This window comes from Oncorhynchus keta, unplaced genomic scaffold (genome assembly GCF_023373465.1).
Source record: "Oncorhynchus keta strain PuntledgeMale-10-30-2019 unplaced genomic scaffold, Oket_V2 Un_contig_17122_pilon_pilon, whole genome shotgun sequence".
Taxonomy (NCBI): domain Eukaryota; kingdom Metazoa; phylum Chordata; class Actinopteri; order Salmoniformes; family Salmonidae; genus Oncorhynchus; species Oncorhynchus keta.
This window is the reverse complement of record NW_026280303.1, coordinates 27,573-54,327: the sequence shown is the minus strand read 5'-3', so window position 1 is coordinate 54,327 and position 26,755 is coordinate 27,573. Positions and strand designations below refer to the sequence as shown.

At 43.4% G+C, this 26,755-nt stretch overlaps 2 long non-coding RNA genes and 1 pseudogene across 2 annotated transcripts; 1 reads left to right on the top strand and 2 right to left on the bottom strand.

Annotated features, from left to right (window-relative positions):
• The first annotated feature begins 923 nt into the window (after nt 1-923).
• LOC127919574 (potassium voltage-gated channel subfamily C member 1-like) lies at nt 924-26,755 on the top strand (annotated as a pseudogene).
• On the bottom strand, nt 1,747-2,689 carry LOC127919572 (uncharacterized). The gene is made up of 3 exons (XR_008103350.1): nt 2,454-2,689; nt 2,277-2,394; nt 1,747-2,218 (listed from the first exon to the last, which is right to left on the bottom strand). It is a non-coding gene; the product is annotated as an uncharacterized LOC127919572 (long non-coding RNA).
• Nucleotides 11,838-13,304, bottom strand: LOC127919573 (uncharacterized). The gene is made up of 3 exons (XR_008103351.1): nt 12,806-13,304; nt 12,274-12,349; nt 11,838-11,855 (listed from the first exon to the last, which is right to left on the bottom strand). It is a non-coding gene; the product is annotated as an uncharacterized LOC127919573 (long non-coding RNA).

Below are 26,755 nucleotides of genomic sequence, written 5' to 3'. Positions count from 1 at the left end.
CAGACTGATTGAGGTGATGTAACATTAGTACGGGCACTGCACTCCTGGGAAGCAATAAACACACAGACACACACACATGCAGACACACAAATACACACACATCGAATGCTCCGCCACCTTACATCAGAAAAGCATTAGGGACGAGCGAAAGGAGATGTGAAGGAGCGAGTTGTATCCCCAATTTGTTATGCTATACCTCTTTCTCTTTCTCTCTCGCTTTCCTCTCTCTCATTCTCATTCCTCAGATGATGTCCCTCTCCCCAGTGACACACACACTCCCCCGCTCTCTCTCTCTCTCTCTTTTCTCGCTCTCTCTCCTATTGGGTACCGAGGCAAGCAGATAGCAGAGGAAGGGGGCGGGGGTTGGCTCTGTTGATGTCTTATAGTGGCCTAATTAGAGATACTATTTCAATTAATTGGGAGAAATTTGAATAATTTTGGTATCATGTACACATCATCTTACAGTAACAGCAGCAGGAGGCACAACGTGTAACTAGTCAAATGAGAATGACACCCGGGTGCTGTAATATTACATGGAAGATATTTTTCTTATAGCACATTCATAACACAACATGTATTTTTAACTAAACCATCATCCTTGTTAAATCAAGTGACATTCCCCACATTTCACAAATGTATTACTGTATGTTAGTAAATTAATATGAACTTGGCCTACACCTCTACAGTCTTCTGGTGAATATTGCTTTTCTCAACCAACTTTACAGCCAACCTGTTTAATCTACTGAAATCGTATAGTTTATGCAACTGCTGCAATGTCATTTACTACACTCTATGCACCTTACATTAGGAATCATAGCATAACTGTAGTGTAGACTATTACTAGAACTTCATTGGAATTTGAATGTTCATATTTTATCCATAGATACAATTACATTCCTTTATCTCCCCGCAGACTCCTCCTCCTCCTGCTCCCCAGTTTTCTCTCCTCCTCTCGCTCACTCCGTTCATCTACGCTCAGTTCGGTCTGTGTCTCCTCTTTCAAAGGGTGCAAGAGTGTGAACAACTCGTCCAACAAAGCATGTTACACTGCAGACATGACTTGTCCGTCGGAAAGCGAGAAAATAGTGATAAACTGCAGGGGGATGCGGCATGAAACCTATCGAAGCACACTAAAAACGTTGCCCTGTACCCGCTTATCTTGGCTTACCGAGTCAGACGCCTTTAGCAACTTCGATTACGACCACAGAAACGACGAGTTCTTCTTCGATCGCCACCCATCCGTCTTTTCATTCATCCTCAACTATTACCGCACAGGGAAGTTGCACTGTCCGAAAGATGTGCGGCCCGCTGTTCGAAGAGGAGCTGGCATTCTGGGGCATCGATGAGACGGACGTGGAGGCGTGTTGCTGGATGAATTACCGCCAGCACAGGGACGCAGAGGAGGCGTTGGACAGCTTTGAGAATCCCGAACCGGAGTTGGCAGAGGATGACCCAGCGCTACCAGGACATGAATGGGACATGAAAAGACTGTGCTTGCATGAGGACGGAAGGGAAAAGACTCGGTGGGAAATCTGGCGGCCCAGAATGTGGGCTCTTTTTGAAGACCCCTATTCCTCAAAATATGCCCGGGTGAGTGACTGTTTTTTTTCTTCATTGATTGCTTTAAATGTCATATTTGTCATTTCAACTGTGACAACTAACATCTGAGTTACAATAGGTTGTTGAAAGTTTATAACATTAGCTTTCCATGATCAACCTATATGCATAGTTGTTATGAATAATTAATTCTCGATTTTCGTTCAAGCGATCATAATCGAGCAGGTAGGCTATGACTTCCTTGACAGTTTGCTTGTGTTAAGTATCAATATATAGACTCACGGATAAAGAATAATTGTGATAGCAAAGGAAAAATGATATGGCTGCTATTTTAATTTCAGACTGTCGGCTAGCCTACGTGTTGATATTATTTCGCTATGAGGTGCTGCCTAATCAAACAGTTGCCATTGATATTAATCACACATTTTTTAAATGTATGATTTCATGTTAATATTAGCTACATAATTTAGCCTGCTACAAGAGGTTCCATACCTGCATCCAAGCGAAATGTTTTCTCCCTTTCACTCCCGTATCCTATCTAACCTACCCAACATTCTCCATTCCATTAGCCTGTTTAATGATGCGCCTAGGTACGACCTAACCTACCCAACATTCTCCATTCCATTAGCCTGTTTAATGATGCGCCTAGGTACGACCTAACCTACCCAACATTCTCCATTCCATTAGCCTGTTTAATGATGCGCTAGGTACGACCTAACCTACCCAACATTCTCCATTCCATTAGCCTGTTTAATGATGCGCCTAGGTACGACCTAACCTACCCAACATTCTCCATTCCATTAGCCTGTTTAATGATGCGCCTAGGTACGACCTAACCTACCCAACATTCTCCATTCCATTAGCCTGTTTTATGATGCGCCTAGGTACGACCTAACCTACCCAACATTCTCCATTCCATTAGCCTGTTTAATGATGCGCCTAGGTACGACCTAACCTACCCAACATTCTCCATTCCATTAGCCTGTTTAATGATGCGCCTAGGTACGACCTAACCTACCCAACATTCTCCATTCCATTAGCCTGTTTAATGATGCGCCTAGGTACGACCTAACCTACCCAACATTCTCCATTCCATTAGCCTGTTTAATGATGCGCCTAGGTACGACCTAACCTACCCAACATTCTCCGTTAGCCTGTTTAATGATGCGCCTAGGTACGACCTAACCTACACAACATTCTTCATTAGCCTGTTTTATGATGCGCCTAGGTACGACCTAACCTACCCAACATTCTCCATTAGCCTGTTTAATGATGCGCCTAGGTACGACCTAACTAACCTACCCAACATTCTCCATTAGCCTGTTTAATGATGCGCCTAGGTACGACCTAACCTACCCAACATTCTTCATTAGCCTGTTTTATGATGCGCCTAGGTACGCTTTATTTCATGTTATTTATTCAAATCAAATCAAACGTATTTATATAGCCCTTCGTACATCAGCTGATATCTCAAAGTGCTGTACAGAAACCCAGCCTAAAACCCCAAACAGCAAGCATTGCAGGTGTGGAAGCACGGTGGCTAGGAAAAACTCCTAGAAAGGCCAAAACCTAGGAAGAAACCTAGAGAGGAACCAGGCTATGTGGGCTGGCCAGTCCTCTTCTCGCTGTGCCGGGTGGAGATTATAACAGAACATGGCCAAGATGTTCAAATGTTCATAAATGACTAGCATGGTCAAATAATAATAATCACAGTTGAAACTGGAACAGCAGCACGGCCAGGTGGACTGGGGACAGCAAGGAGTATTCATGTCAAGTAGTCCTGAGGCATGGTCCTAGGGCTCAGGTCCTCCGAGAGAGAGAAAGAAAGAGAGAATTAGAGAGCATACTTAAATTCACACAAGACACCGGATAGGACAGGAGAAGTACTTCAGATATAACAAACTGACCCTCGCCCCCGACACATAAACTACTGCAGCAAAAATACTGGAGACTGAGGAGACAGGAGGGGTCAGGAGACACTGTGGCCCCAACCGATGACACCCCCGGACAGGGCCAAACAGGAAGGATATAACCCACCCACTTTGCCAAAGCACAGCCCCCACACCACTAGAGGGATAGCTTCAACCACCGACTTACCATCCTGAGACAAGGCCGAGTATAGCCCACAAAGATCTCCGCCACGGCACAACACAAGGGGGGCGCCAACCCAGACAGGAAGATCACATCAGTGACTCAACCCACTCAAGTGACGCACCCCTCCTATGGACGGTATGAAAGAGCCCTAGTAAGCCAGTGACTCAGCCCCTGTAATAGGGTTAGAGGCAGAGAATCCCAGTGGAGAGAGGGGAACCGGCCAGGCAGAGACAGCAAGGGCGGTTCATTGCTCCAGAGCCTTTCCGTTCACCTTCACACTCCTGGGCCAGACTACACTCAATCATTTGACCCACTGAAGAGATGAGTCTTCAGTAAAGACTCAAAGGTTGAGACCGAGTCTGCGTCTCTCACATGGGTAGGCAGACCATTCCATAAAAATAGAGCTCTATAGCAGCTCCATTTTTAGAAATTCAGGGGACAATTAGGAGGCCTGCGTCTTGTGACCGTAGCGTGCGAGATTAGGTAGGAGCAAGCCCATGTAATGCTTTGTAGGTTAGCTGTAAAACCTTGAAATCAGCCCTTGCCTTGACAGGAAGCCAGTGTAGGGAGGCTAGCACTGGAGTAATAGGATATTTTTGGGGGTTCTAGTCAGGATTCTAGCAGCCGTATTTAGCACTAACTGAAGTTTATTTAGTGCTTTATCCGGGTAGCCGGAAAGTAGAGCATTGCAGTAGTCTAACCTAGAAGTGACAAAAGCATGGATTAATTTTTCTGCATCATTTTTGGACAGAAAGTTTCTGACAGATAAGATCTAAACCAGGCCGGAACTTGTCCGTGTAGACTAATTGGGGTTTCCAATCTCTCCAAAAGAATGTGGTGATCGATGGTATCAAAAGCAGCACTAAGGTCTAGGAGCACGAGGACAGATGCAGAGCCTCGGTCTGATGCCATTAAAAGGTAATTTACCACCTTCACAAGTGCAGTCTCAGTGATATGATGGGGTCTAAAACCAGACTGAAGCATTTTGTATACATTGTTTGTCTTCAGGAAGACAGTGAGTAGCTGCGCAACAGCCTTTTCTAAAATTTTTGAGACGAATGGAAGATTTGTTATAGGCCGATAGTTTTTATATTTTCTGGGTCAAGGTTTGGCTTTTTCAAGAGTGGCTTTATTACTGCCACTTTTAGTGAGTTTGGTACACATCCGGTGGATAGAGAGCTGTTTATTATGTTCAACATAGGAGGGCCAAGCACAGGAAGCAGCTCTTTCAGTAGTTTAGTTGGAATAGGGTCAGAATGCAGCTGGAAGGTTTAGAGGCCATGATTATTTTCATCATTGTGTCAAGAGATATAGTACTAAAACACTTGAGTGTCTCTCTTGATCCTAGGTCCTGGCAGAGCTGTGCAGACTCAGGACAACTGAGCTTTGAAGGAATACGCTAATTTAAAAAGGAGTCTGTAATTTGCTTTCTAATGATCATGATCTTTTCCTCAAAGAAGTTCATGAATTTATTACTGCTGAAGTGAAAGCCATCCTCTCATGGGGAATGCTGCTTTTTAGTTAGCTTTGCGACAGTATCAAAAGGAATTTCGGATTGTTCTTATTTTCCTCAATTAAGTTGGAAAAATAGGATGATCAAGCAGCAGTAAGGGCTCTTCGATACTGCATGGTACTGTCTTTCCAAGCTATTCGGAAGACTTTCAGTTCGGTGTGGCGCCATTTCCGTTCCAATTTTCTGGAAGCTTGCTTCAGAGCTTGGGTATTTTCTGTATACCAGGGAGCTAGTTTCTTATGAGATATGTTTTTAGTTTTTAGGGGTGCAACTGCATCTAGGGTATTGCGCAAGGTTAAATTGACTTCCTCAGTTAGGTGGTTAACTGATTTTTGTCCTCTGGTGTCCTTGGGTAGACAGAGGGAGTCTGGAAGGACATCAAGGAATCTTTGTATTGTCTGTGAATTTATAGCACGACTTTTGATGTTCCTTGGTTGGGGTCTGAGCAGATTATTTGTTGCAATTGCAAACGTAATAAAATGGTGGTCTGATAGTCCAGGATTATGAGGAAAAACATTAAGATCCACAACATTTATTCCATGGGACAAAACTAGGTCCAGAATATGACTGTGACAGTGAATAGGTCTAGAGACATGTTGGACAAAACCCACTGAGTCGATGATGGCTCCAAAAGCCTTTTGGAGTGGGTCTGTGGACTTTTCCATGTGAATATTAAAGTCACCAAAGATTAGAATATTATCTGCTATGATTACAAGGTCCGATAGGAATTCAGGGAACTCAACGAGGAATGCTGTATATGGCCCAGGAGGCCTGTAAACAGTAGCTATAAAAGTGATTGAGTAGGCTGCATAGATTTCATGACTAGAAGCTCAAAAGACGAAAACCTCTTTTTTGGTAAATTGAAATTTACTATCGTAAATGTTAGCAACACCTCCGCCTTTGTGGGATGCACGGGGGATATGGTCACTAGTGTAGCCAGGAGGTGAGGCCTCATTTAACAAAGTAAATTCATTAGGCTTAAACCATGTTTCAGTCAGGCCAATCACATCAAGATTATGATCAGTGATTAGTTCATTGACTATAATTGCCTTTGAAGTAAGGGATCTAACATTAAGTAGCCCTATTTTGGGGGCCAAGGTGCAGGACAGCAGAAAGGATCAGGGTCAGTGGCAGGCAGAGTAGGCAGGCGGGCTCGGAGTCAGGACAGGCAGGGGTCAAAACCAGGAGGGTGAGAAAAGAGAGACTTGAAAAAGCAGGAGAAGAGACACAAAATGCTGGTGGGCTTGAACAAACAAGAGGAACTGGCACAGACAGACAGACAGACAGAGAGAAAACACACATGGTGATAAGTGGGGAACAAGGACACAAGGACATGTGTAGGGCACAAGGACATGTGTAACAGATCAGGGTGTGACATTAGGTTGAGGTTGGGTGATTGTGGAGGCCAGGCCATCTGATGCAGCACTCCATCACTCTCCTTCTTGGTAAAATAGCCCCTACACAGCCGTGTTGGGTCATTGTCATATTAAAAGCAAATGATAGTAGGACTAAGTGCAAACCAGATGGGATGGCGTATCGCTGCAGAATGCTGTGGTAGCCATCATGCTGGTTAAGTGTGTCTTGAATTCTAAATAAATCACATACAGTGTCACCAGCAAAGCACCCCCACACCATCACACCTCCTCCTCCATGATTCACGGTGGAAACCACACGAGGAGATCATCTGTTCACCTACTCTGCATCTCACAAAGACACGGCGGTTGGAACAAACATCTCCCATTTGGACTTATCAGACCAAAGGACAGATTTCCACCATTGCTCGTGTTTCTTGGCCCAAGCAAGTCTCTTCTTGTTGTAAGTGTCCTTTAGTAGTTGTTTCTTTGCAGCAATTTGACCATGAAGGCGTGATTCACTCAGTCTCCTCTGAACAGTTGATGTTGAGATGTGTCATTTCTTTGGGCTACAATCTGAGTTGCAGTTAATTGTCGATTTCTGAGGCTGGTAATGAACTTATCCTCTGCAGCAGAGGTAACTCTGGGTCTTCATTTCCTGTGGCGGTCGTCATGAGAGCCAGTTTCATCGTAGCGTTTGATGGTTAATGCTACTGCACTTGAAGAAACTTTCGAAGTTCTTGAAATGTTCCGGATCGGCTGGCCTTTTTGTCTTAAAATAATGATGGAATGTCATTTGTCTTTGGCCCTGTCCGGGGTGTCCTCGGATGGGGCCACAGTGTCTCCTGACCCCTCCTGTCTCAGCCTCCAGTATTTATGCTGCAGTAGTTTATGTGTCGGGGGGCTAGGGTCAGTTTGTTATATCTGGAGTACTTCTCCTGTCCTATTCGGTGTCCTGTGTGAATCTAAGTGTGCGTTCTCTAATTCTCTCCTTCTCTCTTTCTTTCTCTCTCTCGGAGGACCTGAGCCCTAGGACCATGTCCCAGGACTACCTGACATGAGGACTCCTTGCTGTCCCCAGTCCACCTGGCCATGCTCCTGCTCCAGTTTCAACTGACCTGAGCCCTAGGACCGTGCCCCAGGACTACCTGACATGAAGGCTCCTTGCTGTCCCCAGTCCACCTGACTGTGCTGCTGCTCCAGTTTCAACTGTTCTGCCTTATTATTATTCGACCATGCTGGTCATTTATGAACATTTGAACATCTTGGTCATGTTCTGTTATAATCTCTACCCGGCACAGCCAGAAGAGGACTGGCCACCCCACATAGCCCGGTTCCTCTCTAGGTTTCTTCCTAGGTTTTGGCCTTTCTAGGGAGTTTTCCTAGCCACCGTGCTTTTACACCTGCATTGTTTGCTGTTTGGGGTTTTAGGCTGGGTTTCTGTACAGCACTTTGAGATATCAGCTGATGTACGAAGGGCTATATAAATAAATTTGATTTGATTTGATTTGCTTATTTGAGCTGTTTTTGCCATAATCTGGACTTAGTCTTTTAACAAATAGGGTTATCTTCTGTATAGCACCCTCTAACTTGTCACAACACAACTGAATAGCTCAAACACATTAAGAAGGAAAGAGATTCCACAAATTAACTTTTAACAAGGCACACCTGTTAATTAAAATGCATTCCAGGTGATTACCTCATGAAGCTGGTTGAGAGAATGCCAAAGCATGTGCAAAGCTGTCATCAAAGTCAAAGGGTGGCTATTTTGAAGAATCTCAAATATAAAATATACTTTGATTTGTTTCAAACTGTGTTGGTTACTACATGATTCCTTATGTGTTATTTCATAGTTTTGCTGTCTTCACTTTTGTTCGACAATGTAGATTTTTTTTTTAAAAATAAAGAAAAACCCTGGAATGAGTAGGTGCGTCCAAACTTTTGACTGGTACTGTAAGTATACAAATATACATCATTACATGCATTCTCAACAAAACATGCCAACATACAGAACCAAGTAGCACATACGCACACACACACATCCACCCCTGCACACACACCCCATCCTACACATACTGCATCTCTCTCTAGTACAGTCTAACCTGGCTGTAGAAACGTTGTAGCTGTCCAGGTCCAGTATCTGGTCTCTGCACAGGACGAGCTCCGTGTCAGGGTTAGATAGATACATTAGTCTGGATTGGGTCACCTGATCTTTTCCTGTGGCTTTAATGTAGTGTAACAGGAAGTGCCTCTCTATTGGGTGCTCTCGCTGATGACGGAGACTACACGAATGGGATCGATTCCCGACCGTCACCCCTAAGTCCAGTGTTCCTCTCTACATATGGGTGACATGCTTGAACTTATGGATCTACATATGTCTCATTGTGTGTGTATGCGCGTGTGTGTGTTTGTTGACCATGCACTGGTAGACTCAGAGGGTAGTGGATATGTGGACAGAGCTACACTGATGCACCTAGCATTTCTGACAAATGGATATACAGTAACCTTAACCTTGTCTTGCAGTTGACTGTTATTATATCTATATTCGAGCTACGTGCCTCACATGTACATTCTACCTCAATCAGCCTGACTAACTGGTGTCTGTATGTAGCCTCTCTACTTGTATAGCCTCGCTACTGTATATAGCCTGTCTTTTTACTGTTGTTTTATTTCTTTACTTACCTATTGTTCAACTAACACCTTTTATGCACTATTGGTTAGAGCCTGTAAGTAAGCATTTCACTAAGGTCAACACCTGTTGTATTCAGCATTTCACTGTGAGGTCTACTACACCTGTTGTATTCAGCATTTCACTGTGAGGTCTACTACACCTGTTGTATTCAGCATTTCACTGTGAGGTCTACTACACCTGTTGTATTCAGCATTTCACTGTGAGGTCTACTACACCTGTTGTATTCAGCATTTCACTGTAAGGTCTACTACACCTGTTGTATTCAGCATTTCACTGTGAGGTCTACTACACCTGTTGTATTCAGCATTTCACTGTGAGGTCTACTACACCTGTTGTATTCAGCATTTCACTGTGAGGTCTACTACACCTGTTGTATTCAGCATTTCACTGTGAGGTCTACTACACCTGTTGTATTCAGCATTTCACTGTGAGGTCTACTACACCTGTTGTATTCAGCATTTCACTGTGAGGTCTACTACACCTGTTGTATTCAGCTTTTCACTGTGAGGTCTACTACACCTGTTGTATTCAGCCTTTCACTGTGAGGTCTACTACAACTGTTGTATTCAGCATTTCACTGTAGGGTGTACTACACCTGTTGTATTCAGCATTTCACTGTAGGGTCTACTACACCTGTTGTATTCCGCATTTCACTGTAAGGTCTACTACACCTGTTGTATTCAGCATTTCACTGTAAGGTCTACTACACCTGTTGTATTCAGCATTTCACTGTGAGGTCTACTACACCTGTTGTATTCAGCCTTTCACTGTGAGGTCTACTACAACTGTTGTATTCAGCATTTCACGGTAAGGTCTACTACACCTGTTGTATTCAGCATTTCACTGTGAGGTCTACTACACCTGTTGTATTCAGCATTTCACTGTGAGGTCTACTACACCTGTTGTATTCAGCATTTCACTGTGAGGTCTACTACACCTGTTGTATTCAGCATTTCACTGTGAGGTCTACTACACCTGTTGTATTCAGCATTTCACTGTGAGGTCTACTACACCTGTTGTATTCAGCATTTCACTGTGAGGTCTACTACACCTGTTGTATTCAGCATTTCACTGTGAGGTCTACTACACCTGTTGTATTCAGCATTTCACTGTGAGGTCTACTACACCTGTTGTATTCAGCATTTCACTGTGAGGTCTACTACACCTGTTGTATTCAGCATTTCACTGTGAGGTCTACTACACCTGTTGTATTCAGCATTTCACTGTGAGGTCTACTACACCTGTTGTATTCAGCATTTCACTGTGAGGTCTACTACACCTGTTGTATTCAGCATTTCACTGTGAGGTCTACTACACCTGTTGTATTCAGCATTTCACTGTGAGGTCTACTACACCTGTTGTATTCAGCATTTCACTGTGAGGTCTACTACACCTGTTGTATTCAGCATTTCACTGTGAGGTCTACTACACCTGTTGTATTCAGCATTTCACTGTAGGGTCTACTACACCTGTTGTATTCCGCATTTCACTGTAAGGTCTACTACACCTGTTGTATTCAGCATTTCACTGTGAGGTCTACTACACCTGTTGTATTCAGCATTTCACTGTGAGGTCTACTACACCTGTTGTATTCAGCATTTCACTGTGAGGTCTACTACACCTGTTGTATTCAGCTTTTCACTGTGAGGTCTACTACACCTGTTGTATTCAGCCTTTCACTGTGAGGTCTACTACAACTGTTGTATTCAGCATTTCACTGTAGGGTGTACTACACCTGTTGTATTCAGCATTTCACTGTAGGGTCTACTACACCTGTTGTATTCCGCATTTCACTGTAAGGTCTACTACACCTGTTGTATTCAGCATTTCACTGTAAGGTCTACTACACCTGTTGTATTCAGCATTTCACTGTGAGGTCTACTACACCTGTTGTATTCAGCATTTCACTGTGAGGTCTACTACACCTGTTGTATTCAGCATTTCACTGTGAGGTCTACTACACCTGCTGTATTCAGCATTTCACTGTGAGGTCTACTACACCTGTTGTATTCAGCATTTCACTGTGAGGTCTACTACACCTGTTGTATTCAGCATTTCACTGTGAGGTCTACTACACCTGTTGTATTCAGCATTTCACTGTGAGGTCTACTACACCTGTTGTATTCCGCATTTCACTGTAGGGTCTACTACACCTGTTGTATTCCGCATTTCACTGTAAGGTCTACTACACCTGTTGTATTCAGCATTTCACTGTGAGGTCTACTACACCTGTTGTATTCAGCATTTCACTGTGAGGTCTACTACACCTGTTGTATTCAGCATTTCACTGTGAGGTCTACTACACCTGTTGTAGTCAGCATTTCACTGTGAGGTCTACTACACCTGTTGTATTCAGCATTTCACTGTGAGGTCTACTACACCTGTTGTATTCAGCATTTCACTGTAGGGTCTACTACACCTGTTGTATTCCGCATTTCACTGTAAGGTCTACTACACCTGTTGTATTCAGCATTTCACTGTGAGGTCTACTACACCTGTTGTATTCAGCATTTCACTGTGAGGTCTACTACACCTGTTGTATTCAGCATTTCACTGTGAGGTCTACTACACCTGTTGTATTCAGCTTTTCACTGTGAGGTCTACTACACCTGTTGTATTCAGCCTTTCACTGTGAGGTCTACTACAACTGTTGTATTCAGCATTTCACTGTAGGGTGTACTACACCTGTTGTATTCAGCATTTCACTGTAGGGTCTACTACACCTGTTGTATTCCGCATTTCACTGTAAGGTCTACTACACCTGTTGTATTCAGCATTTCACTGTAAGGTCTACTACACCTGTTGTATTCAGCATTTCACTGTGAGGTCTACTACACCTGTTGTATTCAGCATTTCACTGTGAGGTCTACTACACCTGTTGTATTCAGCATTTCACTGTGAGGTCTACTACACCTGCTGTATTCAGCATTTCACTGTGAGGTCTACTACACCTGTTGTATTCAGCATTTCACTGTGAGGTCTACTACACCTGTTGTATTCAGCATTTCACTGTGAGGTCTACTACACCTGTTGTATTCAGCATTTCACTGTGAGGTCTACTACACCTGTTGTATTCAGCATTTCACTGTAGGGTCTACTACACCTGTTGTATTCCGCATTTCACTGTAAGGTCTACTACACCTGTTGTATTCAGCATTTCACTGTGAGGTCTACTACACCTGTTGTATTCAGCATTTCACTGTGAGGTCTACTACACCTGTTGTATTCAGCATTTCACTGTGAGGTCTACTACACCTGTTGTATTCAGCTTTTCACTGTGAGGTCTACTACACCTGTTGTATTCAGCCTTTCACTGTGAGGTCTACTACAACTGTTGTATTCAGCATTTCACTGTAGGGTGTACTACACCTGTTGTATTCAGCATTTCACTGTAGGGTCTACTACACCTGTTGTATTCCGCATTTCACTGTAAGGTCTACTACACCTGTTGTATTCAGCATTTCACTGTAAGGTCTACTACACCTGTTGTATTCAGCATTTCACTGTGAGGTCTACTACACCTGTTGTATTCAGCCTTTCACTGTGAGGTCTACTACAACTGTTGTATTCAGCATTTCACTGTAAGGTCTACTACACCTGTTGTATTCAGCATTTCACTGTAAGGTCTACTACATCTGTATTCAGCATTTCACTGTAAGGTCTACTACACCTGTTGTATTCAGCTTTTCACTGTAAGGTCTACTACACCTGTTGTATTCAGCATTTCACTGTAAGTTCTACTACACCTGTTGTATTCAGCATTTCACTGTAAGGTCTACTACACCTGTTGTATTCAGCATTTCACTGTAGGGTCTACTACACCTGTTGTATTCAGAATTTCACTGTAAGGTCTACTACACCTGTTCTATTCAGCATTTCACTGTAAGGTCTACTACACCTGTTGTATTCAGCATTTCACTGTAAGTTCTACTACACCTGTTGTATTCAGCATTTCACTGTAAGGTCTACTACACCTGTTGTATTCAGCATTTCACTGTAGGGTCTACTACACCTGTTGTATTCAGAATTTCACTGTAAGGTCTACTACACCTGTTCTATTCAGCATTTCACTGTAAGGTCTACTACACCTGTTGTATTCAGCATTTCACTGTAAGTTCTACTACCCCTGTTGTATTCAGCATTTCACTGTAAGGTCTACTACACCTGTTGTATTCAGCATTTCACTGTAGGGTCTACTACACCTGTTGTATTCAGAATTTCACTGTAAGATCTACTACACCTGTTCTATTCAGCATTTCACTGTAAGGTCTACTACACCTGTTGTATTCAGCATTTCACTGTAAGTTCTACTACACCTGTTGTATTCAGCATTTCACTGTAAGGTCTACTACACCTGTTGTATTCAGCATTTCACTGTAGGGTCTACTACACCTGTTGTATTCAGAATTTCACTGTAAGGTCTACTACACCTGTTCTATTCAGCATTTCACTGTAAGGTCTACTACACCTGTTGTATTCAGCATTTCACTGTAAGTTCTACTACACCTGTTGTATTCAGCATTTCACTGTAAGGTCTACTACACCTGTTGTATTCAGCATTTCACTGTAGGGTCTACTACACCTGTTGTATTCAGAATTTCACTGTAAGGTCTACTACACCTGTTCTATTCAGCATTTCACTGTAAGGTCTACTACACCTGTTGTATTCAGCATTTCACTGTAGGGTCTACTACACCTGTTGTATTCAGAATTTCACTGTAAGGTCTACTACACCTGTTCTATTCAGCATTTCACTGTAAGGTCTACTACACCTGTTGTATTCAGCATTTCACTGTAAGTTCTACTACACCTGTTGTATTCAGCATTTCACTGTAAGGTCTACTACACCTGTTCTATTCAGCATTTCACTGTAAGGTCTACTACACCTGTTGTACTTGGTGCATGTGACAAATACACTTTGATTTGATATCCAGTTATTATACTGTAATAACTATATTTCAGTAACTAAAACATATACATTGTATGGTAAACTATTATGTACAACACCATACATCTTTGTTGCATATGTGCATGTGTACAACCTTACCTGCCTGCATCTCATTACACCCATATCCATCTCCATGGTTGTCTATATTTTACTGATGATGGTCTGTGTGTTAAAGCATGTCGGTCTGTGTTATATAAATCAGAGGGTACCTTGTTGACTGTATTCATCATAACGGCCAAGATCTATTGGTGGGCTGAACACAGCCCCGCCCAGGGCCAACGTTATGGCCGGCCTTAGGGGCCTGGCCTGCCCTATCATACCTCCTTGCCAGTCAAAATAAAATATTGAAATATTGATAATATATTAGACCAAGGTGCGTGCTGACAGAAAGATCCATCAATCTCAGATTAAGCATCCGAGTGAGCGAAATTGCCCCTTTGTCTCAGTATGCGTATCCCATGTAACTGATGCTGTCTGGACAAAAGAGTAGGGCATACTCTATTTATCCAGACAGCATCAGATACATGTGCTTACAGTGCAGTATAGTAAGACAGCTCAGTCGGATGCTTTATCCCGTGAGATAGTTTCAGCCAGGATATAGTGATGCCGTAGTGCGGGAAAGTGGTGCAGAATACACAGAGCTGTAAAAATATTTCTGAAAAATGTATTCTGATAAATCCAAAATAAATTGAATTTCTACTAAAATTCCATGAAAACGATAGAATGACAACCTAAATAAATATGTAGGCTATAGCAGCCTATAGGTATGTCAATTGTGGTTTCTTCTATGTCTTCTCTCTCACTCTCCGGGTGCAAATGATGAATAACTGTAGGCCTGTCGGTTGGAGGCGTGACCGTTTGAGCGGGCCAAATCCGATGTTACAGGAAAAGCCACAGACAGAAAACTCTACCAAGGAGTTGCTAAAACGGCTGTCCTCAAAACAGCTTGTTATGGACTTGGGGCTCATGTACGATGCACTTGAACTCGCTCTACTGCTTAGCTTACAGAAACGCACCATCTGTATTGCATATGCAGACAAATTGATCCATCGCATTAACCTTCTCATCACACCAACGAGATCGAGGATCCAAATTCACCACGTCTGCCACGATGTTGATATACCTCCACGGACCCCGCTTGCACAGTGTAACCGAGAACGATATGTGACCACTTGGTTGCGGTGTTGTCCTTTCCAGACCACGATTCAAAGGGTGCTCAAATCTATAAGATTAGCACTTCTCATAATGGTACTCATTTAGTAAAGTTAAATCAAAGCTGAATCAATGTCTCACAAGATCACAATGATTCATTAGTATTTGAGATAACAAAACCCAAAGATAACAGCATACAGTATACTGCCTGATAGTAGGTCTATAATACTGTATGTTACACCAAAACACATCCTCAGTCATTTCTTATCTGAAGCTGAATAGTCAATTGTTTTCCCTTATGCGGCCAAAACTAAACAGCACGCCACTAGGCAGGATACAGTTGAAGCCGGAAATTTACATACACTTAAGTTGTCATTAAAACACGTTTTTCAACCACTCCACACATTTCTTGTTAACAGACTATAGTTTTGGCAAGTCGGTTAAGTCATTTTTCCAACAATTGTTTACAGACAGATTTAGATAGGTATTTTTAAAATCTACCTCCATCTTTTCCTGTCTTCCCTGGTGTTGCATGTTGTTGTTTTTTACCACTAGCCTAATAACTAGTCTAACCTAGCCCTGGACCAATGCCTAGCCTAACCTATTCTAGCCCTGGACCAATGCCTAGCGTAACCCATTCTAGCCCTGGACCAATGCCTAGCCTAACCTATTCTAGCCCTGGACCAATGCCTAGCCTAACCTATTCTAGCCCTGGACCAATGCCTAGCCTAACCCATTCTAGCCCTGGACCAATGCCTAGCCTAACCTATTCTAGCCCTGGACCAATGCCTAGCCTAACCTATTCTAGCCCTGGACCAATGCCTAGCCTAACCTATTCTAGCCCTGGACCAATGCCTAGCCTAACCTATTCTAGCCCTGGACCAATGCCTAGCCTAACCTATTCTAGCCCTGGACAAATGCCAGCCCTGGACCAATGCCTAGCCTAACCTATTCTAGCCCTGGACCAATGCCTAGCCTAACCTATTCTAGCCCTGGACCAATGCCTAGCCTAACCTATTCTAGCCCTGGACCAATGCCTAGCCTAACCTATTCTAGCCCTGGACCAATGCCTAGCCTAACCTATTCTAGCCCTGGACAAATGCCTAGCCTAACCTAACCTATTCTAGCCCTGGACAAATGCCTAGCCTAACCTATTCTAGCCCTGGACCAATGCCTAGCCTAACCTATTCTAGCCCTGGACCAATGCCTAGCCTAACCTATTCTAGCCCTGGACCAATGCCTAGCCTAACCTATTCTAGCCCTGAACCAATGCCTAGCCTAACCTATTCTAGCCCTGGACCAATGCCTAGCCTAACCTATTCTAGCCCTGTACCAATGCCTAGCCTAACCTATTCTAGCCCTGGACCAATGCCTAGCCTAACCTATTCTAGCCCTGGACCAATGCCTAGCCTAACCTATTCTAGCTCTGGGCCAATGCCTAGCCTTCCACTAACACGTCCTCCCCCGACTTAAGTAATACAGGCACGAGAGGATGTTCAGATTGTCCGGTCTTGTCTTCTGGTAACACATCCATTTATCTTTTGGTCATGTTTTTGTGTTTTGTTTTCCTCTATTCCATTTATATCCTCCTAACCCCCTCTCATGTTCTCCTGTCATTCCCTGCATGTGGTTGTTAGATCAACTGGTCCCCCACTCCCTCCCCCGCTTGTCTGCCCCCTGTACAGCCTACATACAAGATCAGGTGTTCTACCCATTTTACTGTGTTAGGCTTTTTTTTGTTGCTATGTGTACCCAAGTCTACTGTGTGCATGTGTGTGTTAGAGAGAGTAGTAGAGAGAGAGACTGAAAGAGAGAAACCAACAGAGAATGTAAATGCCTCTCAGGTAAGGCTAGCATACCTTGATGGTAAAATCATCTACTGTATAATGTTTTCCATACACATGAAAATGATGGTGACCGTAAAGTGCTATGACCAGCAGTACTTTGAGTAGTATTACTAAATATCATCCCCGTCACCATCATAATCTCCCAATCAGAAAACGTTTATTGTCCTACGAGAAGAAAATCTTGCCTCCAGCATAATCACAGCCACCGCCACCATCAAATTAACACTACAGCTGAAACTCTCAGAATACGGTTTGCAGCTACACATGGGACAAAGATTGTACTTTTGGAGAAATGTCTTCTAGTCTGATGAAACAAAAATAGAACTGTTTTGTCATATTGACCATCGTTATGCTTGGAAGAAAATGGGGAGGCTTGCAAGCCGAAGAACACCATCCCAACCGTTAACCACGGGGTGGCAGCATCATATTGTGGGGTGCTTTGCTGCAGGAGGGACTGGTGCACTTCACAAAATAGATGGCATCATGAGGTAGGAAAATTATATGGATATATTGAAGCAACAATACAAGAGATCAGTCAGGAAGTTAAAGCTTGGTCGCAAATGGGTCTTCCAAATGTATTTTTTTTTTAAATGTATTTTACATTTATTTAACTAGGCAAGTCAGTTAAGAACAAATTCTTATTTTCAATGACGGCCTAGGAACAGTGGGTTAACTGCCTGTTAAATGAACAATGACCCCCAAGCATACTTCCAAAGTTGTGGCAAAATGGCTTAAGGACAACAAAGTCAAGGTATTGGAGTGGCCATCACAAAGCCCTAACCTCAATCCTATAGAACATTTGTTGGCAGAACTGAAAAAGCGTGTGTGAGCAAGGAGGCTTACAAACCTGACTCAGTTACACAAGCTCTGTCAGGAGGAATGGGCCAAAATTTACCCAACTTATTGTGGGAAGCTTGTGGAAGGCTACCCGAAACGTTTGACCCAAGTTAAACAATTTAAAGGCAATGCTACCAAATACTAATTGAGTGTATGTAAACTTCTGACCGACTGGGAATGTGAAAAAGTGATAAAAGCTGAAATAAATAATTCTCTCTACTATTATTCTGACATTTCACATTCTTGTATTTTGCTAAGGTGTATGTAAACTTCCGTCTTCAATTGTTTATTATATACACTGAAGAAAATACTTGTTCTTAAATGCTTCTTCCTCAGCTCTTAAGGTTCCTTGGAGAACTCTTGCCAGATTAAGAACCTTTGACTTAGCTGTGGGGTCCTTGACGTGGCATCTACAGATCTTCGGAATTCTTAAAGGTTCTTGAAATGTATGGAAGCCTGCAGATGTGGCCCTTTCATAGCACATGTAAAGAGATAAATTAACACCCAGAGTTTAACCAAAACCACACCTATCTTTATCATATTTCCCAGCATGCTTTATTGCAGTTGATTTTTAGAATTGTTTGCTTCAGCATCTATGTTTTTGCATGCTGTCACGCCCTGACCTTAGAGAGCTTTTTATGTCTCTATTTTGGTTTGGTCAGGGTGTAATTTGGGTGGGCATTCTATGTTCCCTTTTCTATGTTTTTGTATTTCTTTGTTTTGGCCGGGTGTGGTTCTCAATCAGGGACAGCTGTCTATTGGTGTCTCTGATTGGGAACCATACTTAGGTAGCCTTTTCCCACATGGTTTTTGTGGGTAGTTATTTTCTGTTTAGTGTTTGCTGCACCTGACAGGACGGTTTCGTTTCTCTTTGTTATTTTGGTATAGTGTTCGGTTACAATAAAAAGGCATGAACACTTACCTTTGGTCCGATTCCTCTTCTTCAGACGACGACTCCCGTTACACATGCACATTGATTGATTCATTAACCTTATGCTACTCAATTTTTTCTAAACTATTCTAATCTGTTACTTGAATTGATTGGACTCATTCCTGAAATGTTTGTTCCAGTTTAGATGTTTAAAGTAGTTCATAACTTAGTCTTCCCAACAATGGCAGTCATTCTGAATGCCACTTGCGGGTGAATAAAAATGCCAAATGTTGGATATCCCCACACTGGCTGGATTCCAATAGGAACTACACATCACTTTGCAAGCTATCATAATGTGACTTGCAGGTGTAGTATGGAGTTGCAGGCCACTGTATTAGTGTAATAATAGGCCCTCAATAAAAGGCCTCATGAAATATTTTTGTCTTAACAGTGACATTTTAATGACAACATATTTACTTAGGATCTCACTTGGTGAAGGCCACAACGATGAAACTGAATGAATGCATCAACTATTTCTCCGTCACTAGCAAACACAGTCAAGGGTGGTATTGGTAACTATAAAATTCACTCGAAAGGCACTCTGGGAAATGTGCAAATAAGGCTTATAACCATACAGCAGGGCTATTCAATTCTGGCCCTGGAGGGACAAAACATTTCTGGTTTATATGGTTCTTCAAAGAGCAATCACATTTCTGGTTCTTCAGAAGCCCGAAAATGGTTCCCCTATGGCAGTGGTTCCCAAATGTTTTATAGTCCCGTACCCCTTCAAACATTAAACCTCCAGCTGCATACCCCTCTAGGACCAGGGTCAGCGCACTCTCAAATGCTGTTTTTTGTCATCATTGTAAGCCTGCAACACACACACTATATACAATGCATTTATTAAGCATAAGAAAGAGTTTGAGTTTTAGTCACAACCTGGCTCGTTGGAAGTGACAAAGTGACAAAGCAAAGACCAAGGCACAAATAATACAAAATAATAATCAATAATTTAGCTCTTTACTTAACCATCTTACATATAAAACCTTACTTGTTCATCGTAAATTGTGTGAAGGGTGTGCTTGAAAGGATGCACATAACTCTGCAACGTTGGGTTGTATTGGAGAGGGTCTCAGTCTTAAATCATTTTCCACACAGAGTCTGTGCCTGTGTTTAGTTTTCATGCTAGTGAGGGCTGAGAATCCACTCTTACATAGGTACATGGTTGCAAAGGGCATCAGTGTCATAACAGCGATTTGCCAAGGCATGTAACTCTGAACGCAGCCCAATCCGGAGTTCTGGCAGTGGCTTCTGGTTAAATTACATTTTCACAGAACCGCTTGTTGCAATTTCGATGAGACTCTCTTGTTCAGATATTGGTAAGCGGACTGGAGGCAGGGCATGAAAGGGATAAAGAATCCAGTTGTTTGTGACATCCGTTTCAGGAAAGTACCTGCGTAATTGCGCACCCAACTCACTCAGGTGCTTCACTATATCACATTTGACATTGTCCGTAAGCTTGAGTTCATTTGCACACAAAAAATCATACAATGATGGAAAGACCTGTGTGTTGTCCTTGTTAATGCAGACAGAGAAGAGTTCCAACTTCTTAATCACAGCCTCAATTTTGCCTTGCACATTGAATATAATTGCAGAGTCGTCTGCGTAGAGCCGAGTCTGCCGAAAAGAATGTGGTGAATGACAGAGTCGAAAGCCTTGGCCAGGTCGATGAATAGGGCTGCACAGTAATGTCTCTTATCGATGGCGGTTATGATATCGTTTAGTATCTTGTTTGTTTTAATTAGCTAATGATAACATGTGCCATTTACCAGATGCTTTAATCCAACGCGAGTAACATTACAGTGGAGTACATACATTTTTAGTTGGTGTCTGTGATCCCTGTGGGAATTGAACAAATGACCCTGGCATTGCTAACAACACAGTCTAACCAACTGAGCCACACAGGACTACTGCAACTGTCACGGGATACTAGGAGTGGTGGGTTGGAATCAGGCGCAGAGAGCAGGGTTCAATATATCGTAAATTTATTCTCCTACGAACAAAACGGTCCCGCCAACATACAGGGCGCATACAATAGACCAGCCCAAACACAGGACCAAATAGTCCGGAGAATACACATATGAAAACCACCATTCAACAGAGTAACAAAAACAATCCCGCACAAAACAAGGTCGGGACAACCTACTATATATAAGGACGCTAATTAAACTAAAATACACACAGGTGAAACTAATAAGACAAAACCAACAGACAAACGAAAAAGGGATCGGTAGCGGCTGGTAGGACGGTGAAGACGACAGCCGAGCACCGCCCGAACAGGCAGGGGAGCCAACTTCGGCGGAAGTCGTGACAGCAACCATATATGGTTAAATGACTATTGTTATAAACTGGATGTTGTCGTTCAGTTTTAGTACATAAAGGGCGACCTATAATATAGTTTGAAATGAAGTCTGCCTGTTTGGTTATCTCAAATGAACCCTTCGAGAGGGTGCTTCTACACCTGCATTGCTTGCTGTTTGGGGTTTTAGGCTGGGTTTTCTGTACAGCACTTTGAGATATCAGCTGATGTGCGAAGGGCTTTATAAATAACTTTGATTTGATTCATTCAGTTTGAGGTCTTGTTGGATGTCTCTGACTGATTGTACTCATGTTGTACCGTCTGATTTGATCAATGGTTAATAAATAAGTACCAGTTTTAAGCACCCATGTCGTGCATTGTAAGGCTCAAAACGTATAATAAATCGACTTATAAGGTATTATGAAGAGGATATCACAGGACGTATTGATATTTACTCAGTTACCAATCATACAATGCTTTATACAGTAGCACCATAATAGTGGTAGTGGTATTATAAGGAGTATACGGAGTATACGGAGTACCTATCTGGCTAATTGGAGGGTGATTGTAGGGTGTTTTAGACATTTTTGCATTCGCAGAACTCTTTAAAAGTAGGGGGTTAATTACATGACTGAATGGGGAGTATTGGCTCCCCATTGCTGTTACCTTGAAATGAAGTGTTAAAATAGAACGCTATCTCAAGCACTTTGGGCTTTAGGGATTTCCACTGTATGATTAATATAGTAGTTGTAAAGGTCCAAATGATGGCCAATACATAATGTACAATAGGGCTGTCAGTCCTTTCACTTTGTGTGAATTGTTATTTCAACATGACATATTTTCAAATCATCTGGCTAGTTATTGGAACATGAATTGGGACCACAATGAATCATGCTGGGCCACAAACAGACTCAATGACACATGTTTCAGGCCCTTTATGTTGAACATTCAGTATGAAGGGGCCCCATCCTCATTTGAAACCCATTCAGTGCACTCTGAGATACATGGATATTTATAATTCATCCGTTTAATCCTTTTACGACGATATTTTCTGTTTCCCCGTCACTTTCTTCTGTGTCCTCTCCACCTTTATTTTACTCCCCCTTTACTCTGTGTCCTCTCCACCTTTATTTTACTCCCCTTTACTCTGTGTCCTCTCCACCTTTATTTTACTCCCCTTTACTCTGTGTCCTCTCCACCTTTATTTTACTCCCCTTTACTCTGTGTCCTCTCCACCTTTATTTTACTCCCCTTTACTCTGTGTCCTCTCCACCTTTATTTTACTCCCCTTTACTCTGTGTCCTCTCCACCTTTATTTTACTCTCCTTTACTCTGTGTCCTCTTCACCTTTATTTTACTCCCCTTTACTCTGTGTCCTCTCCACCTTTATTTTACTCCCCTTTACTCTGTGTCCTCTTCACCTTTATTTTACTCCCCTTCACTCTGTGTCCTCTCCACTTTTATTTTACTCCCATTTACTCTGTGTCCTCTCCACCTTTATTTTAGTCCCCTTTACTCTGTGTCCTCTCCACCATTATTTTACTCCCCTTTTCTCTGTGTTCTCCACCCTTCTTTTACTCCCCTTTTCTCTGTGTTCTCCACCTTTCTTTTACTCCCCTTTACTCTGTGTCCTCTCCACCTTTATTTTACTCCCCTTCACTCCGTGTCCGTGCTGCGCCAATGAAACAGTAGTCGTCTGTATTCTCATTCCAGCCAGGTCTCCTTCCGCTTTCCTCCATTCCACTGCTTTTCCTTGGGCTGTCATGCCCAAACTATTCGCTGCTCTGGCTCCCCAATGGTGGAACAAACTCCCTCACGACGCCAGGACAGCGGAGTCAATCACCACCTTCCGGAGACACCTGAAACCCCACCTCTTTAAGGAATACCTAGGATAGGATAAAGTAATCCTTCTCACCCCCCTTAAAAGATTTAGATGCACTATTGTAAAGTGGCTGTTCCACTGGATGTCATAAGGTGAATGCACCAATTTGTAAGTCGCTCTGGATAAGAGCGTCTGCTAAATGACTTAAATGTAAATGTAATGCCGATGATCGTTGCAGCATTTTTTTATGATTGTCAGATTGAGTATCCCTCAGTGCTCGGTCCAGTTTGACCCTGCAGTCACCCTCAAGGTCAGCATTATCCCACTTAGGAGTCTAGTCCAGTTTAATAATCTGCCCTCATCTCATCTGATCGAGCAGTGTCCTGTAGGGGCTGACAAACTGTTGAACAATACACCATCTGTTTTTCTAGCTCTGTTGTTTGTATATGACTGTAAACCTTCTCTCCTTCCTCTTTCTTTTCTCCTTTACTGTCCCTCTATCTTCAACTTTCTCTTTGCCTTCTGTCTGTTGGCCTTTCCCCTGCTCTCTCTGTCCCTCCACTCTCTGTTTCTCTCTGTTCCTCTCCTCCAGTACTGCGCATTAGTCTCCCTTCTGTTCATCCTCATCTCCATCTCCACCTTCTGCATGGAGACACACGAGGCCTTCAACACCATCTACAACAAGACGGAGAACGTGACGGAGGGAAGCGTGACGCGGGAGGTGATCGTCTACGAGGTGGTGACCGACAGCTGGCTTACGTGCGTGGAGGGCATGTGCGTCATCTGGTTCACCATTGAGGTGATGGCACGCGTGGTCTTCTGCCCGGATAAGGTCGAGTTCTTCAGGAGCACCCTCAACATCATCGACTTCATTGCCATTATGCCCTTCTACCTGGAGGTGGGGCTGAGCGGCCTGTCCTCCAAAGCCGCCAAGGACGTGTTGGGCTTCCTGCGCGTGGTCCGCTTCGTTCGCATCCTGCGTATCTTCAAGCTGACCCGCCACTTCGTGGGACTTCGCGTCCTGGGCCACACGCTCCGCGCCAGCACCAATGAGTTCCTCCTGCTCATCATCTTCCTTGCTCTCGGTGTGCTCATCTTCGCAACCATGATCTACTATGCCGAGCGCATCGGCGCAGACCCCGACGACCCTACGGCTGCCAAACACACAAACTTCAAGAACATCCCCATTGGCTTCTGGTGGGCTGTGGTCACCATGACCACTCTGGGCTACGGGGACATGTACCCCGAGACGTGGTCGGGGGATGCTGGTGGGCGCGCTGTGCGCCCTGGCGGGGTGTTGACCATCGCCATGCCTGTGCCCGTCATTGTCAACAACTTTGGCATGTACTACTCACTGGCCATGGCTAAGCAGAAGCTGCCCAAGAAAAGGGCAAGCACATCCCCCGGCCCACCATGCCAGGCTCGCCCAACTACTGCAAGCCCGACGCCCTCGCCCTGGCCACTGCCTCGCCCCATAGGATCCTGGGTAATGTACTCGGCGAGGTGATCTGGTCCGGAGGCCTTGACTGCCCACTCGCTCAAGAGGAGATCATAGAGATCAACCGAGGTGAGACATTTCTATTTTTAATCCTCAGCCCCCTATTTTAAGACACAGACTGCAAGTTAACTAAATTGCTACGACCTCGACTCATAAGATTGGTATGAGTTTGTAAACACAACATGGAGCTTCGCTGAGCATCTGGGCACACCACCACTGGCCTCCAACAAGGGCGTAGAACTCAAATTAACCCGGCAAAATATGATATTTTTGGCAAAGATGTTGTCAAATTGTACAGTTTAGTGTCAATAGATATCCATTCAATCAAACTTGGGACAGGGATTTTCACAGTTTGTGGGTGACTCTGATAGGGATGGGAGGGGGGTCTGATTCTGAATCTGCCTTTAAGAGAGGGGGCTGATTCTGAATCTGCCCTTGAGAGATAGCTAACCCATCAGAACTCATAGGTAATTTATGATCAACTGGTGAGTCCACTTTTGCCAACAGGCCTCCATCTGTCTGCATTAAACAAACACAATACTTTAAAATCTCATTTGGATCTCTTCACAACAGCCTAATATACATACATTTGGTTAAATGGTTTGGTTTAAATGTTAGACAAAATATTGTAGAAAAACTTAATTTAAATATTTAGTACGTAATATGTGCAGTACTTCCTATTTCATTTGGCATCATTGTGTATGACCTATGAACCCAATATCCACACACGACAATATGGCACCTGTTGTGTATTTTGTTGAGAAATCAACAGTGAGTCTGCAGTTCTAGTATTTTATTGCATCAGCACCTATAGTACCCCACCACTTTCTCTCTATCTTTCACATTCTCTTTTATAAGAGTTTTGTTGTAGGTTGTCAGTAAGTTTATGAGCAGGAAGTCATGGGAGAAGATTTGACAGCTGTGTCTGAGCATATACGCACCAGCCACCCTGTAGCATCAACTCGCACCCCGAACCACCACATCTATCACTACGTCCAGTGTTTAGTTTACCATGCTGTCTTGCTAAGCCAGGATAGACATGAACTTTGACACATTGGCAATTATCAATTACATATCATAGTAGAATGTACATGTGGGTGTTTTAGAAAACACAGTAGCTTAAGATGGTACTCGACCCTGAGCTCTAAACTTCATTGAGCCACAGGAGGTTGGCGGCACCTTAATTGTGGAGGATGGGCTCGTGGTAATGGCTGGAGCGGAATGGGTGGAATGGTATCAAATACATCAAACACATGGTTTCCGTGTTTGATGCCATTCCATTTGCTCCGTTCCAGACATTATTATGAGCCGTCCTCCATTTGAAACGACTGCTCTTCACTAATGCCATTTACTTTATCACACACAATGAAAAGATCATTTATGTTTAAGTCCTAATATAATAGTCTATTGCATTGTGTTTCTGTTTAGTAGGACACCATAGTTTGGGATTAGATTTGGCCCAGTTGGAGGCTATTTTACTGAATCTGTCTCTGATTATGTATCTCATCTGCAGTATTCAATTGTGATCAGTAGCTTGTAGTAACACCTCCTCTCCCTATTCCTTTGACTATTTTCTTACACACTTTTTTCCAGTGATGGGAGACTGGGGATTCATGATTTCTGTATGATTTCATGATTTCTGCATGATTTCACCTTGGTGGGCCAAGGTGCCAAAACAAAACCTCAGATATAGCAGCCAAGCAAAGCCCCTAAGCTCACAACAGCAAGCTCTCTGATTGGATCAATTTAATCATCAAGTAAGCAACTGCTACCCTCGGGCTATGTTCCAATACCCATACTAACATACTATGTAGAATGAAGCAATGTAATGGGCATGCATCCTAAGTGGTATGCTAGTGTGGATATGGAAACACAGCCCAGTTTGGCCTCAGTCTCCCATCACAACCTTCATCATCTACTATCCAGATACCTCACTCCTACTCTCCTATTCCTTCCTTCTCCTTTACTCTCTCCTTCTCCCTTGCTCTTCCCTCCCTATTTCCCCGCCTCCCCTTCTTTTCCAAAAGAGTCCAAGCAGAACGGCGACGCGGCCACTGCGGTCCTGGCGAACGAGGACTGCCCCACCATTGACCAGGTGCTGTGTCCGGAGCGAGAGGGCGCCCGAACAACACGGGAACGCTACCAGCAGGACCGTGCTTGCTTCCTGCTCAACACCAGGGAATTCCGTGCCACAGATGGGAATGTGCGGAAAG